The sequence below is a fragment of the Aegilops tauschii genome, chromosome 3 (genome assembly GCF_002575655.3).
Source record: "Aegilops tauschii subsp. strangulata cultivar AL8/78 chromosome 3, Aet v6.0, whole genome shotgun sequence".
NCBI lineage: Eukaryota > Viridiplantae > Streptophyta > Magnoliopsida > Poales > Poaceae > Aegilops > Aegilops tauschii.
In genome coordinates, this window is record NC_053037.3 from 380,209,402 (window position 1) to 380,222,518 (window position 13,117).

Consider the following 13,117-nt stretch of genomic DNA (forward strand, 5'->3'; position numbering starts at 1 on the left):
GTGCCGTACGTGTTCTGGTCGACCTATGAGGTTTAGTAGTAACTTGATCTTAAGTTTCATGATCATCATTTGCTTCCTCTCTGGTTGGTGTAGGCATCACGGGAATGGTTTTCTCGGATGTGCTACTTTCCAATTCGAGAGAAGGTACAACTACCTCATCAATTTCTACTTTCCTCCCACTCGCTTCTTTCGAGAGAAACTCCTTCTCTAGAAATGACACATTCTTAGCAACAAATATCTTGCCTTCAGATCTGTGGTAGAAGGTATACCCAATAGTTTTTTAGGGTATCCTATGAAGATGCACTTCTCCGCTTTGGGTTCGAGCTTATCAGGTTGAAGCCTTTTGACATAAGCGTTGCATCTCCAAACTTTAAGAAACGACAGCTTAGGTTTCTTGCCAAACCATAGTTCATACGACGTCGTCTCAACGAACTTAGAAGGTGCCCTATTTAATATGAATGCGTCTGTCTCTAATGCATAACCCCAAAATGATAAAGGCAAATCGGTAAGAGACATCATAGAATGCACCATATCTAATAAAGTATGGTTACAACGTTGGGACACACCATTACGCTGTGGTGTTTCAGGTGGCGTGAGTTGTGAAACAATTCCACAGTGTCTTAAATGAAGGCCAAACTCCTAACTCAAATATTCACCTCCGCGATCAGATCGTAGAAACTTTATTTTCTTACTACGATGATTCTCCACTTCACTCTGAAATTCTTTGAACTTTTCAAATGTTTCACACTTGTGTTTCATCAAGTAGATATATCCATACCTACTCAAATCATTTGTGAAGGTCAGAAAATAACGATACCTGCCGCGTGCTTCACTCATCGGACCGCATACATCGGTGTGTATTATTTCCAATATGTCATTAGCTCGCTCCATTGTTCCAGAGAACGGAGTTTTAGTCATCTTACCCGTGAGGCATGGTTTGCAAGTATCAAATGATTCATAGTCAAGTGATTCCAAAATTCCATCCGCATGGAGTTTCTCCATGCGCTTTACACCAATATGACCTAAGCGGTAGTGCCACAAGTATGTTGCACTATCATTTCAATTTGCATCTTTTTGCATCAATATTATGAATATGTGTATCACTACGATCAAGATTCAACAAGAATAGACCATTCACTAAGGGTTCATGACCATAAAAGATGTTACTCATATAAATAGAACAACCATTATTCTCTGACTTAAATGAATAACCGTCTCGCAATAAACAAGATCCAGGTATAATGTTCATGCTCAACAATGGAACCAAATAACAATTATTGAGGTCTAAAACTAATCCCGAAGGTAGATGTATAGGTAGCGTGCAGACGGCGATCACATCAACCTTGGAACCATTTCCGACGCGCATCATCACCTCATCCTTAGCGAATCTTCGTTTATTCCACAGCTCTTGTTTCGAGTTACAAATATGAGCAGCCGAATCAGTATCAAATACCCAGGCGCTACTACGAGCATTAGTAAGGAACACATCAATAACATGTATATCAAATACAACTTTTGTTGAGGATATAGACCTTAGAGTCACCCGCCAGGAGGGGCCGGGTTACTCGCACGGTCGTTGCCAGAAGCCTGGAGCTAAGTTTCAAGATGATGGGCCAGAGATGGGCTGAGACCCGGATATGGCTTAAGGCCCGTAGTTACAATCATTACTATAATAGAACTTGTAGTGTAAGGCAAGTATTGTTTAGAGTCCGAGCCGGACACTCTTATGAGCCGGCCGGGACTCTAAGGGCTGCTGGGTGTGTTCCTCCCTATATAAAGGGACGACCCGGCAGCGGTTTAAGGGCGACAACAATATCATCGAGAGCCGGGGATAGTTGCTTAGCTCCTGGCGATCGTAACCCTAATCAATATCACCTCAAACTGGACGTAGGCTTTTACCTTCACCGTAAGGGGCCGAACCAGTATAAACCCTTGTGTTCCTTGTCCCGCATAACCCCTTCAAGATTCCTAATTGCGATGGCTCCACGACTAAGTCCTAGCTCAAGGACATCTGCCGTGACAATTCCACGACAGTTGGCGCCCACCGTGGGGCCAGCGCACGGTGGATTTGAGTTGTTGAAGGGCAGCTTCGAAGGGCTCAAGGTATACGCCGTGGGCCGGATGACCAAGAGTCGTCGCGGCAAGCTCTACATCGACGATGCGGACTGGGGCCCCGACGCCGGCTCAATTGAGTACGGGTACCGGGTCCCCTTCGGCGGAATTCATGTCTTCATTGGCAAGATTGGTGAGCTGGGCCCCGAGCCGGATCTCTGCGCCGATCTCGTCGAAACGGCTCAGCGCGCATGACCCGCCCGGGCCCGGCCTGCCTTAAGGCGCGCTTTTGTGGGATGCATCCATGGAGGGCCCTCTGATCCATCCGGGTCTGGTGATGAGGGGGCCGCCGGCTCTGACGGCGAGTCGGCCACTGATGAGTCAAACTCGTTGTACCAACTTCAAGATGGCAGGCTCATGGGTTGTTCCGATGGCGACAGTATTCCGGACCTTTTTGAGCCGCCAAGTTAGGTTGGAGTTTTTATGGCTGGTGCGCAGCCTGTTCAGAACCCCGCTGCTGGATCAGAAAACCCGGTGCCTTCTTCGGCTCAGGTGCTGATGGATCTCACGGACAAGATGTCGGCCCTGTTAACCGCCACGGTTGACCCGGCGGATCAAGCCCAGCATGATGCGGAGGTGGCACAGTTGAAATTGGATCTGATAAAAGCTAAAGAGGATCTTGCAGCAGAAGGAATCAGGCTGGCTGCGGAGCGGGCGGCTCTCGATGCCCAGACTCAGCTGATTCAGGCGCAGTCCCTCCAACTCACGATGGATCAGAACGCGGCCAATGAGGTCATGAGAAGGAGGCATCAAAAGGCCCAGTCCCGACTCCCGCCGGTTTACGATCCACACAACCTCTTCAACACGCCAGGTGCAGGGTCTAGTAACCCGCCAGGGGTCATAGCACCCGGGTCTGGACCCCTTATTCAGCCGCGAGTGATGGGGCCTCCCCAGGTGCCCCTGCCCTGCCTCAGTATGTGCCAATACCCCTGGGTCATTATAATAACCCGCTGGAGAACATGGTCGCTGCGGCAGCACGGCTGGCGGCCCTACCAGTTGACGGCGACTCTCCGACGGCTATCGAGACCCACCGGGTCAGGGAACTCCTTCAAACAGCACTGGCGCAGCAAGAGGCGTACTCCTACAGCCGGGACAGGATCCACTCGACTCCTCGTCCAGGCCAGAGCCCGAGTTACAGCCGGCACATGGTCTCGGCAACCGGCTCAAGCAACGTCCGACGCCATGACCCGCCCCCTGGCCATGGCCCGGCTCCTAATGGAGCCTTTTACGCAGCAGACCAAGCACGGCAAGAGGCGGAGCAAGCGCCTCAATTGACGGCTTACCAGACCCCCCCGGCTTACCCGACGACTTCCGTTGATGTGGGTATCCCTACCAGGACCGGGGGTGTTCCTTGTTTAGTGCCAGCTATCCGTAATGAACGTCTGCCTAAGGACTTCAAGGGCCCTAGGAAGGCGCCTAACTATACAGCTGACTTACAACCCGCGGCCTGGATTGAGAGTTATGAGATGGCTATGGAGCTACTGGAGGTCAGTGAGGCGGCCATGGCCAAGTATTTCACCATGATGTTAGATGGAACTGCCCGTACGTGGTTGAAAGGGCTACCACCGAATTCCATTGGGTCTTGGGCTGAGCTGAAAGCCCGGTTCATCCAAAACTTCAAAGATACCTGTAGGAAGTCTATGTCAATTGTGGATCTGACCAACTGTAAGCAGCAGGAGGGTGAATCCACGACCCATTGGGTTCGCCGGGTCAAGGAGATCATACATTCATCGGATAAGATGGATGCCGGCTCTGCAGTCTTAATGTTGGAACAAAACTGTCGCTTTGTGCCCCTAAAGATGAAACTCGGGCGGCTTAAACGTGACTGCACTGATATGGGTACACTAATGGCGGCTCTTGTCAAGTACGCCGATTCCGATGGTACCAAGGATCCCCCTTCAGATGATGAAAGGACAGGGAAGGGAAAGAAGAACGGCAATGGCAAGGGTCCTCAGTTTAACCTGGGGGACCAAGGAGGAGGCAAGCGCAAGGCCGATGGCAGCCTAGAGTTCGTAGCCAACGCGAGCTCCCAAGGTAACAACCAGCGACGCAAGGGGAGGCCCCCTCCCCGAGGCGCCAGGTCAGGACCTTCTCTGGAGCAGCTGTTGAATGAACCTTGTCCGAGACACGGCTCTAGAGAGAAGCCAGCGACTCATCTATGGAAGGATTGTGCAATCATGAAGGCCTTTAAAAACTACAATGGCCCGGGTGGCGGCTCAGGCGCCGGCGGCTTTCATGGCCCCGGGGGCGGCTCAAATTCTGGCCCTCAGGGCGGTCAAGGGGGCTTTAATCAACAGTCTGGCCAGGGTCATCAACAGCAGCAGGGGGGTTATTAGACCAATCCAAAGTAGCTTAGCGGTGGACAGTATCATGTGTTTACCACTAGTTTGTGCAAACGAGATCAGAAGCTTCACAAGAGGGCTGTGAATGCTGTTGAGCCGGCAGTTCCACGCTACTTGCGGTGGTCTGAGCAGCCTATAGTGTGGAGTAGGGAGGATCACCCTCCCCGGGTGGATAACCCGGGCCACTTGGCCTTAGTGGTGGCTCCTCAGGTGGGAGGCTATAAGTTCACAAAGGTACTCATGGATGGAGGCAGCAGCATCAATATCCTCTATTATGAGACTTTTCGCCGTATGGGGTTGGTTGATAAGAACCTCAGCCAGTCAAACACTATCTTCCATGGTGTGGTAGCTGGTAAGTCGGCTTATCCAGTCGGCAAGATCGAATTGGAAGTGGCTTTTGGTGATGAGAACAACTACAGGGTGGAGAAGTTGACCTTTGAGGTGGTCAAGATAAGAAGTCCGTACCATGCTATATTTGGACGGCCGGCTTACGCCAAGTTCATGGCACGGCCGTGTTATGTGTACTTACAGCTCAAAATGCCGGGTCACAACGGGACTATTACGGTTCACGGCAGCCGGAAAGTGGCTCTAGAGTGCGAGGAAGGCGACGCGGCTTATGCAGAGTCTGTTTGTGCTACAGAGGAGTTGAAGTTTTACAAAGACAATGTTGACCCAACAGATAAGACCTCTCTGAAAAGGCCAACCACGGAGAATGAACCGGCAATGAAATTTAAATCAGCTGACGAGACTAAACTTGTTGATTTTGTTCCAGGTGACTCGTCTCAGCAGTTTAGCATCAGTGCAAATCTGGACCCGAAATAGGAAAGCGTGCTCATCGAGTTCATCCGTGAGAATAGGGACATCTTCGTGTGGAAACCTTCTGACATGCCAGGTGTACCTAGAGAACTCGCTGAGCACACTCTCAATGTTGATCCAAAATTTAAGCCGGTCAGACAGTTCCTTCGGCGGTTTAATGAAGAGAGGCAAAAAGCTATTGGTGAAGAAGTGGCCCGGCTCTTGGCGGCCGGGTTTATCGTTGAAGTCTTTCACCCAGAGTGGTTGGCTAACCCGGTGCTCGTGCTCAAGAAGAACGGCACCTGGCGGATGTGTGTGGACTACACGGACTTGAACAAGGCGTGTCCGGCTGATCCTTTTGCCCTCCCCCGTATTGATCAAATCATTGATGCTACGGCAGGTTGCGCACGCTTAAGTTTCTTGGATTCTTATTCCGGGTATCATCAGATTAAGATGGCAGTTAAGGACCAGGAGAAGACGGCGTTTATCACTCCTTTTGGAGCCTTCTGCTATGTGTCTATGCCCTTTGGACTCAAGTGTGCACAGGCGACTTACCAGCGTTGTGTACAGAAGTGTCTTCATAAATAGATCGGGCGCAATGTTCACGCTTACGTGGATGATATTGTGGTTAAATCCATCAAAGAGGAAACCCTGATAGATGATTTAAGGGAAACCTTTGATAATCTCCAGGCCTATAAAATGATGCTTAATCCGGCCAAGTGTGTTTTTGGTGTTCCTGCAGGCAAACTATTGGGCTTTTTGGTTTCTGACAGAGGTATTGAGGCTAACCCGGAGAAGATCAAGGCTATCACCTCCCTAGCTAAGCCGGCATGTATAAATGACGTCCAGCGCTTGGCGGGTCGCATTGCTGCTTTAAGCCGGTTTATAAGCCGTTTGGGTGAGAAGGCCATACCCTTATATCAGTTGATGAAGAAGACTGATAACTTTGTCTGGAATGATGCAGCTAATACCGCTTTTGAGGATTTGAAAAAGCAGCTGGCAGAGCCCCCAGTCCTTGCTGCTCCGGTTGATAAAGAGCCCTTGCTATTGTATGTGGCGGCAAATGCACGAGCCGCCAGCGTGGCTATTGTGGTGGAGCGCAAGGAGGTGGGTAAGGAGCATCCGGTTCAGCGGCCGGTTTATTATGTCAGCGAAGTGCTCATTGAGTCCAAGCAGCGGTACCCGCATTGGAAGAAGCTTGTGTATGGTGTGTTCATGGCGAGCCGGAAGCTTAAGCATTATTTTCAGGGTCATCCCATCACGGTAGTCAGTTCTGCCCCTCTTGGTGATATTATTCAAAACAGAGAGGCCACAGGGAGAATTGCTAAGTGGGCTATAGAACTTGGACCCCATGGCCTCAAATATGTGCCACGCACTGCTATTAAATCTCAGGCTTTGGTGGATTTCATCAATGGTTGGACAGAGTCACAAGTGCCCGAGCAAAAGCCGGATAACACTTATTGGACTATTCACTTTGATGGGTCCAGGCAGCTGGAGGGCTCAGGGGCTGGCGTTGTATTGGCTTCCCCTAAAGGTGACAAGTTCCATTATGTCCTACAGTTGATGTTTCCTTGCACTAACAATGCGGCTGAATACGAGGCTTTGCTCCACGGTCTTCGGGTGGCTAAGGAGATGAGCTTAAGCCGGGTAAGGTGCTTTGGTGACTCAGACTTGGTGGCTCAACAAGTATCAGTCACGTGGGATTCTAAGGATCCTCTCATGGCGGCTTATCGCCGCGAGGTTGATGCCATTGCTGGGCACTTTCAGGGATACCAAGTGGAGCATATTGATCGCGGGAAGAACGAGGCGGCTGATGCTTTAAGCCGGCTAGGCTCTCAGCGAAAGCCGGTGCCGCCTAACGCTTTCCTGGATGTCCTGTATAGCCCTTCGGTTAAGTTGCCTACAGAGGAGGACTTGGCTATCCTTGACCCGGAGGCACGACTGGTGGCGGCTCTTCATGTCATACCAGACTGGACAATGCCATATCTGGCTTATATAACCCGGGGAGAGTTGCCTGAGGATGAAACTTTGGCCAGGCAAATAACCCGGCGGGCTAAGTCAATGATCGTCATCGATGGCGAGTTACATCATCGCAGTGTTTCAGGGGCATTTCAACGTTGTATCTCCCCTGAGGAAGGCCAAGAGATCTTGCGTGAGATCCATGAAGGGGATTGTGGCCATCATGCCGGCTCAAAATCCCTTGTGGCCAAGGCTTTCCGTCATGGTTTTTATTGGCTGACGGCTCATGCTGATGCAGGGGACTTGGTCAGTAAATGTGATGGTTGCCAAAGGTTCTCACGACGGGCTCATGTGCCGGCTCAGGAGTTGAGGATGATCCCAATCACTTGGCCCTTTGCGGTCTGGGGGCTTGATATGGTTGGGCCTTTTAAACGGTCCAAGGATAAGAAGACCCACCTCTTGGTGGCAGTTGACAAATTCACAAAGTGGGTGGAAGCTGAGCCAGTTAGCAAGTGTGATGCAGCATGGCGGTTCAATTTATGAAAAAGGTGATTTTCCGTTTTGGCTTTCCGCACAGCATTATAACTGACAATGGCACCAATCTTTCCAAAGGCGCCATGGAGGAGTTTTGTCAACGAGAGCATATCCGACTTGATGTTTCTTCAGTGGCTCATCCTCAATCCAATGGTCAAGCTGAGAGAGCTAATCAGGAGATTCTGAAGGGCATCAAGCCCCGGCTTCTGGTCCCTTTGCAACGGACGCCGGGTTGTTGGGTGGAGGAGTTGCCCTCCGTCTTATGGAGCATCAATACTACTCCTAACAGATCTACAGGCTTCACGCCTTTCTTCATGGTTTATGGAGCGGAAGCAGTCCTCCCCAGTGACATCCGTCATGACTCACCTCGCGTGGCGGCTTATGTTGAGACGGATAATGAACAGGCGCGCCAAGATGCTCTTGACTTGTTGGATGAACAGCGTGATGTGGCAGCAGCCCGGTCAGCGATTTACCAACAAGACTTGCGCCGTTATCATAGCCGCCGGGTCAAATCCCGGGTCTTCCAGGAAGGCGACCTTGTGCTCCGGCTCATCCAGGATCAAACAGATGCACACAAGTTATCCCTACCTTGGGAAGGGCCCTTTGTGGTCAGCAAGAACTTGCACAACGGGTCATATTACCTCATTGACATTCGGGAGCACAAATATTCACGTAAGTCTGAGGAAGAGACCCGTCGGCCGTGGAACATAGCTCAGCTTCGGCCTTACTACACTTGAGCTACCGGCTCTCGTGGTGTACATATTTATCTCAGCCATGTATATATTATGATAAGCAATAAAACAGGACCTCTGTCCTTTTTTCTCCTCCAAATATGCGTGTGTTGTTTTTATTGCAAGATTACATGCTGACTCAAAGGAGGATCCGGCTTATGATCGTATTCGAATCTAGCCATAAGCGGTAAAGTCACTTGGGGGCTTCCTGTTCAAACATGGGTCGTATTCGAACCAAAGAGAAAATAGCTGTCGATACCCATTTGATTGGCAAAGTGCCGAGCTCATTGGGAGGTTTCCTTTGGTCATATTTGAACCATAGTTTAACCCCTCTGAGAACCGACGTGGATCGTATTCGAATCAGCGTCGTTAAACAATTTTAAGAATCACTTGGGGGCTTCCTGTTCAAACATGGGTCGTATTCGAACCAAAGAGAACATAGCTGTCGGTACCCTCTTGATTGGCATCGCCACACCCACTGGGGGCTATATGATCGTATCCGAATCTTGGCTTAACCCCTTTGGGTCGGGTCTCTGGTCGTATTCGAACCGGAAGCCCCTAAGTTCTTCTGCTTTTTCACAAGTTTACTCTGAGGTATACATGACCGGGTCTCACTTGCCGGCTTAACTTTGGTTTACAGTGTTAGTTGCACGTCATGGGTGTCATCAAGGCAAGTAAATCAGAGTTGAGGGGTCAACCTTACTACCCGGATTACTTAAACCGGAAGTATACCTACAGGCCGTTAAGTGTGATTGTTATGGCTATGTTCAGAGTATAATTAAGGACCATTCTTTTTTGATTCATATTCCGGGTTATCTATCTTAAACACCTGATTCTCAGGGCGGTAAGCCGCCTCGAGACTTGTGATTTGCCTTTCTATGCAGATACTTAAAGGCACCTTTTGAGGTTGAGAAAAACAAAGGGATGATTATGACCCGGAGAAACATCAAAGAGACAAATTCAAAGGGCTTTCGCATTCAAAACGTGCACGATGGCACGGCAGAGATAAACTGTTGCACCTACTCTATTACAATAACTCTTCAAGTCTAAAAGGTAGAACAATGTTTGATAACCCGCCAGCTAAATTATGATGCCCGCTGGGTTGAAGTCCCCGGCTCATTCCTGTCTTCTCCTCCGGCTGATCCTAAGACCTCAAAGGTGGATGATTTCCAGTCGATGCCGCTGAGAGCTTCGAACTGGGCTTCTTCGTCAATTAACCCGGCCGGGTCAATCTCCGGGGCGAAGGTGTGCTGATGAGCCGGAGGGATCAGATTGAGAGCTTCATAGCGAGGGGTTGGAATCCTCTGATTCTCCGCATCATAACCCGGCTGGTACTTGGTTAAGTCGGTGTCGTTCCCGAGGAGGGTGGCCACCGGGCGTACAGCCTTCACACACGCCGCGAAGTCCTTCTGGTCGAAGGCTGAGCCGTCTTCCTTTAGGCTTGGGTAACCCAGGGCGATGTCTGCTGGGTCTAGCTCCAGCAGGAATGCTTTGGCCCGGCTCAGCGCGGCAATTGCTCCGGCTCTCGCGGAGGCCCGTCGTAGCTCCTGGATCCGTTGCGGCAGAACAGCGAGCCGGCGCAGGACTTCGGCAAGATGAGTTGGCACCTCGTTGGATAGGGCCACCACAGCTAAGGCACGCTGTGACCCGGTGTAGAGCTGTTCCACCAGGGTGTACACGGCCTTTAACTTGGTGACCACACTCTGGTTGAGGTTGGCACTCCTGGGACCTGTTTAACAGACTCAGATAAGCCGGTGACAAGGATGAATCATGACATATACAAACTTGATGAAAGCCGGTGAGGCGACTTACCGAAGATTGCAGCTACCATTTGGGAAACCTGGCGCTTTAGGCCGGAGAGCTCGGCGGTTTTCTCAGCGAGAGCCTTCTCTGCCTGTTCCGCCCGGGTCACCAGCGCGGCCTTCTCTTCGACCCAGGCTTTTCTCTCAGCATCAAACTCGGTCTTCAGTTTTTCATGAGTGGCGATGCTGGATACAAACTTGGCGTTTGCCTTCCGGGTCTCCATCTCCTGCATCTTCAGCCGGCTCTTGAGATCCGCAAGATCCGCCTCTAGTTTCTTGCCAACAGCCTGCATATATTTCCGGGTTAATTAACAGTCATTGTATAAGTCCCAAGCGTTCTCCAAGCAAAGACACTTGGCACTTGGGGGCTAATGCATATTGAACGTATCTATCTACATACTGCCGGCTCAGTTGAGTAAGCCGGAACCTAAATCTACAACGTATTCAAGCATAAGTCGTCGACTTGGGGGCTAGCATGGCAAAGGTAACTGCGCAGTAAAGTAAGAAGACAACAGAAGGATACCTCAGATTTTTGTTGGATCTGGTTGACCATGGCAACCTCGGCGTCCCGGCTCTTGTGTACTTGGCTGATGTAGCCAGAGACGAGCTCTCCAATGCTCAAGTCGGTGTAGCCGGAGAGGTCCAGGTTCACCCGGTGGGGCTGCAGCAACTCCCCCTTCGCGGAGCATTTGGCCAACGCGGTCGGTCTCCCCGGCTCAACGAATTCCATCCGGGTGATTACCACATCCGGGTCGTCTGCTGGTGGAGCTGAGCCGGAGGCCTCCGGGTTAACCGAAGCTTCGGTCGTTGCCTTGGTAGTCGGGGCAGGGGCCTCAGGCGCCGTGTCCATTGGAGCGGTGGCTTCGGGGGCGGAGGTAGCTGGCGGCTCTTGAACCGTCGCCTCCGGGTCAGGTAAGTCTGGCACTCCGGCTGACCTGGTCTTCTTCGCTCTTTTGGTGAGCTTTGCCTGGGCGCTGAAAAGACAGAAGTGTTAGGCATACAAAGAGTAAGTACAGACAAAGATAATGTAAGAAGATTGTTTACCCGGGCGCAGTCTTGAAGGCCGGCAGATTTGACTGCATGGAGTCACCCGAAGAGGGGGAGGTCTCCTGATAATTGGAGTCAGAAGAGTTGAGTGGCTGACGGATAACACCCGCCAACGGATGAAAAGGGTACAAGTGAGAAAAAACCTCAGTGCGACGCTTCCTTGTTGCGTCGGGTAACCCGGCGGAGAGGTCGGTGTCCTTGCGGGCCCGGGTGTGACGCCGGCTCTCGTGAACCTGCTGCTTCAAAAGAAATTGAGGGTCTTGATGAGCTAAAGGATGTGAAAAGCTTACTTTCCGGGTTACTCTTTGGACTTTCAGCTGTGGCAAGGGCTCCGAGTCGGAGGAAAGTGACATTACCTCTTCAACTACTGGGTTACTGGCGCCGGTGTCATCCTGTCAATGAGCAAAGTGTTGATAAGGCGGACAGCAACAAACAACAAATATAGCAAGAATTTAAAGGTTTAAGGGTTACCTCTGACTTGGAGCTATCGCTTAATTGCATTAGCTCCGAAGCAGTGGGTCTGCTTCCCTTTTTGCGAGGGGCGGCTTTCTTCGCCTTCCTAGCCTTCTTGGCCGCTTCATGGTCATATTTGACCCGCGAGAACTTATCATCAGCCTGAAAGATACAATGATTGATTCTTAAAACGGTTCAGATAAAGGTTATATACAGACGAAGATAAAAGTTAAAGTCAGCGGCTTACCGCTGGGGCTGGATTGGTCTTGCAGAAGGGGGCTAACCCGGTTCTTCCGCAATCTGCCAGGCTCTCATTTAGAAGAGCCTTGGTCTCTTCCTCTGCAACGTCTTCTGGAAGATCATTGCGACTGTGCCTCTGCGGGTCATCCTTTCGCCCGGTGTACTCACACATTAAGCCGGGGCGGCGGCTCAATGGGATCACCCGCCATGAGATCCAGACCCGGACCAGGTCAATTCCGTTCAGACCGTTGCCTAGCAGGGCCTTGATCTTATTGATAGTTGGAAGCAGAGGCTGGCGTTCCGCTGCAGTCAGTTTGTCCGACAGCGGATGAGTCGGCTCTAGACGTGTTGGGCGAAAGCCGGGCAGCGGGTTCTCGTCAGCCGGGGACGTATCTTGACAATAGAACCAAGTCATATTCCCATCCTTGGGGTGGCTCGGCGGCTCTGCGTAAGGGAAAAGACAGTCCCTACGCTGCTGGATGGAGATGCCGCCTAACTCCAGGCTTGGCCCGTTGGCACACTCATTTTGGCGGTTTAAGTAAAACAACTCTCTGAAGAGCAGCAGACTCGGCTCTTCTCCAAGATACACTTCGCAAAAGACTTGGAAGTTACAGATGTTGGATACGGAGTTGGGTCCTATATCCTGAGGCCGTAGGTCAAAGAAGTTGAGCACGTCCCTGAAAAACTTTGAGCTGGGCGGTGCGAAGCCCCGGCTCATATGATCTGTAAAGATCACTACCTCCCCGTCCCTTGGTTGTGGTCTCTCTTCCGACGGGTCAGGGGCACGGTAGGACATGATTTCCTTCTTAGGTAAATATCCGGACTTAACAAAATTGGCCAGGGTCTCGTCGGTGACGTTGGATCTCATCCAGTTGCAAGTGATGGGAGCCTTGGGAGGCATGGTGAAAGTTGGTGGTCTATGATAAAGAGAAAAAGTGTCCGGGTTAATTATAAGCCGGAGATCTATCGTTCAAGCTAAGATGGCGGCTTATGAAGGGGACTAATGATATATACTCAGGTACAGTGGATTATTTAAGCCGCAGGGGCATTCAAGACAAGATTGATTGTTTACGGCTTTATCACAGTTAAGCCGGGGGATTCT